The sequence below is a fragment of the Capricornis sumatraensis genome, chromosome X (genome assembly GCF_032405125.1).
Source record: "Capricornis sumatraensis isolate serow.1 chromosome X, serow.2, whole genome shotgun sequence".
In the NCBI taxonomy this organism is placed as follows: domain Eukaryota; kingdom Metazoa; phylum Chordata; class Mammalia; order Artiodactyla; family Bovidae; genus Capricornis; species Capricornis sumatraensis.
Window position 1 is genome coordinate 134,244,503 of NC_091092.1, and position 4,256 is coordinate 134,248,758.

The window sequence follows — 4,256 nt, forward strand, 5'->3', positions numbered from 1 at the left end:
GGAAAATCCTACAACAGATTTAGAGTAAAGGACTGTGTGGAGCGAATTCTCTGGTGGTTAGGATTCTGTGCTTTCGTTGCCGAGAGAGCGGGTTCAGTCCCTGCTGGGGGACTAAGATCCTACAAGCTGAGTGAAGCCACTCCCACCAAAAAAAAAAGATGGTGACTGGGTTACAGTGATGTTTTATAATGAAGGACAGGTTACTGAATTTGAGAAGTCTACAGTGGTCTGACTAGTCAAGGCTATGGTTATTCCAGTGGTCATGTATGGATGTTAGAGTTGGACTGTGAAGAAAGCTGAGTGCCAAAGAATTGATGCTTTTGAGCTGTGGTGTTGGAGAAGACTCTTGAGAGTCCCTTGGACTGCAAGGAGATCCAGCCAGTCCTTCCTAAAGGAGATCAGGCCTGTGTGTTCATTGGAAGGACTGATGCTGAAGCTGAAACTCCAGTACTTTGGCCACCTCATGTGAAGAGTTGACTCATTGGAAAAGACTCTGATGCTGGGAGGGATTGGGGGCAGGAGGAGAAGGGGACAACAGAGGATGAGATGGCTGGATGGCATCACCGACTCCATGGATGTGAGTCTGAGTGAACTCCGGGAGTTGGTGATGGACAGGGAGGCCTGGTGTGAGGCGATTCATGGGGTCGCAAAGAGTCAGACACGACTGAGCGACTGAACTGAACTGAACTGAACTGAACTGAACTGACAATGCAAATAAAATGTGTTCTTAAAACTCAAGACTATCTCAGGGCAGTTTCAGCTCTAACAATAGGAGCTGAGAGGTCTTCTATACCAGGAGAGACTTTTTAGTTTTCAGGAAAAACAGTAACATTTAAACCTTAAAGAAATCAGGATGCACTGAATAAATGCTATAAAATATTGTAGTTTAACAACTGAAATCATAAATGGCTTTATCTAAACAAATCCCTCAGTGTGAAGATCACACAACCAAAGTGATTTGTGAGAAATGCATAACTGCATGAAATTAAAGCTTCATGAATGTATGTCATCTGCCATGACTTACTAGTTTTCCAAGCATCTTTGGGGGCACTGTAACATGCATTTTGTCATTTTATTTTCTTCTTATCAACATAGTTAGATACTTTCATGAACTAATCATTCATGAAAATAGTCTGTCTTCTCCTAATGAAACTAATTGAGTGTATTAACTATATCAAAATTTCTACCACATATTTTTTAAAACTCAAAAATAATTTCTTAAAATTGAATGCACCTAATTTCAGGGTTGAAAGATGTGTATCTTTACTTTAAAATGGTGGGAAAATTTACCAGAAAGAGCAACCTACCAAATAATTCACACTATAGAAGCACACACAGAGTCCTATTTTTTAATACCTAAAGCAGTCAAGAAGGCAAATAAAAAATGGCAAGTTGTATGTAATCTTAAGTTTTCTTTTGGTAAACTTTAAAAATATTCTGTGAATCCTATTCATGATATTATTTTTTTTAATGTTCAAAACTATAAGAAATATGGAACACTTCTCTGAATTTGTGTGTCATCCTTGCACAGAGGCCATACTAATCTCTGTATCACTCGAGTTTTAGTATATGTGCTATTGAAGCTTCTAGCACTGTAACATTACTTTGATTGTGCACAACCATCTTGGTTATAACAGAGCATCTGAAGGCACAATGAGTACAAATAGCTGCTTTATCTCCTAAAAGATAAGCTTTTTTAATTTTCAGATATGACACATTGAGCCTTGTCACTTGGTGTAAGTTGGCACTTCTGCGTATAGGAGATTCTGCCACTGTGACAAGTGCATGGTAGCAGCACACAACCTCCTGAGATTGGCAAGGTCAGCTGAGGATTGGACTTACTTGCCATCAACTGCTGTAATCGCAAAATAGATGGATATTGTTAATTCTTGTGTGATATTGACTCCATGCACCTAAAATAGGCTTTAAAGACTTAGTATGGTTTGATGCTCTATTTACCTTTTAAATGATTTTTGTTATTTAGGTTTATGTGCATAAACACATCATCATCCATCCAGCCTTCACAGCCTTAAGGGTGGGCACACCAGCCCTTAGATGCTGCCTGAGAACCTCAGAAAAAGCTCGTGAACATGTAACATGGTTCTCAGAAAGCCTTGCCTCTGTGCTTGCTAGAGTGCACACTCTGAAATGGACTGTGAGAAATATCTGATTCAGCAGGATTATTCATTGTCCCCCTGGGAACTTGGATCCTCTTAATTTGGGCCTGTGGAAAGGGGAATGGGCAATGGGTGACAACTGGAGGCACTTGCAACTAGAAAGTCAGTGTCAGCTGAGGATGCTACAGGAAGAGTAAAAAGCACCAGAAAGTTCTGTTGCCCTGAGCACATCAGTGCATTTGTGGAGTGCTGTCAACTCCTGCATGCTGTCTCACTTGTGTCTGACTCTGCGACCCCATGGACTGTAGCCCACCAGGCTCCTCTGCCCATGGGATTCTCTAGGCAAGAATACTGGAGTGGGTTTCCATATCCTCCTCCAGGGGATCTTCCCGACCCAGGGATCAAATCCGGGTATCCTGCCTCTCCTGTGTGACAAGCAAATTCTTTACCACTAAGCCACTGGAGAAGTCCATGTATATACTTATTAACTTTTCTCCAAAGAATTACCCCACACACTCTGGTTAATAATGGGGAGCACCCCAAGTGCTCAGATCAGTGGAGAAATAACTCCAGAAAGAATGAAGGGATGGAGCCAAAGCAAAAACAATAGCCAGCTGTGGATGTGACTGGTGATAGAAGCAAGGTCCGATGCTGTAAAGACCAATATTGCATAGAAACCTGGAATGTCAGGTCCATGAATCAAGGCAAATTGGAAGTGGTCAAACAGGAGATGGCAAGAGTGAATGTCAACATTCTAGGAATCAGCGAACTAAAATGGACTGGAATGGGGGAATTTAACTCAGATGATCATTATATCTACTACTGCGGGCAGGAATCCCACAGAAGAAATGGAGTAGCCATCATGGTCAACAGAAGAGTCCAAAATGCAGTACTTGGATGCGATCTCAAAAACGACAGAATGATCTCTGTTCGTCTCCAAGGCAAACCATTCAATATCACAGTAATCCAAGTCTATGCCCCAACCAGTAATGCTGAAGAAGCTGAAGTTGAACGGTTCTATGAAGACCTACAAGGCCTTTTAGAACTAACACCCAAAAAAGATGTCTTTTTCATTCTAGGGGACCGGAATGCAAAAGTAGGAAGTCAGGAAACACCTGCAGTAACAGGTAAATTTGGCCTTGGAATGCGGAATGAAGCAGGGCAAAGACTAATAGAGTTTTGCCAAGAAAATGCACTGGTCATAGCAAACACCCTCTTCCAACAACAGAAGAGAAGACTCTACACATGGACATCACCACATGGTTGACACCGAAATCAGATTGATTATATTCTTTGCAGCCAAAGATGGAGAAGCTCTATACAGTCAACAAAAACAAGACCAGGAGCTGACTGTGGCTCAGATCATGAACTCCTTATTGCCAAATTCAGACTTAAATTGAAGAAAGTAGGGAAAACTGCTAGACCATTCAGGTATGACCTAAATCAAATCCCTTATGATTATACAGTGGAAGTGAGAAATAGATTTAAGGGCCTAGATCTGATAGATAGAGTGCCTGATGAACTATGGAATGAGGTTCGTGACATTGTACAGGAGACAGGGATCAAGACCATCCCCATGGAAAAGAAATGCAAAAAAGCAAAATGGCTGTCTGGGGAGGCCTTACAAATAGCTGTGAAAAGAAGAGAGGCGAAAAGCAAAGGAGAAAAGGAAAGATATAAGCATCTGAATGTAGAGTTCCAAAGAATAGCAAGAAGAGATAAGAAAGCCTTCTTCAGCGATCAATGCAAAGAAATAGAGGAAAACAACAGAATGGGAAAGACTAGAGATCTCTTCAAGAAAATTAGAGATATCAACGGAACATTTCATGCAAAGATGGGCTCGATAAAGGACAGAAATGGTATGGACCTAACAGAAGCAGAAGATATTAAGAAGAGGTGGCAAGAATACACAGAAGAACTGTACAAAAAAGATCTTCATGACCCAGATAATCACGATGGTGTGATCACTCATCTAGAGCCAGACATCCTGGAATGTGAAGTCAAGTGGGCCTTAGAAAGCATCACTACAAACAAAGATAGTGGAGGTGATGGCATTCCAGTTGAGCTATTTCAAATCCTGAAAGATGATGCTGTGAAAGTGCTGCCCTCAATATGCCAGCAAATTGGGAAAACTCAGCA

General features: G+C 41.3%; 1 non-coding gene across 1 annotated transcript; it reads right to left on the reverse strand.

Moving 5' to 3' along the window:
* Window positions 1-1,485: 1,485 nt before the first annotated feature.
* On the reverse strand, window positions 1,486-1,593 carry LOC138072053 (U6 spliceosomal RNA). Its single transcript, XR_011144209.1, has one exon. It is a non-coding gene; the product is annotated as a U6 spliceosomal RNA (small nuclear RNA).
* Between the last annotated feature and the right edge of the window lie 2,663 nt (window positions 1,594-4,256).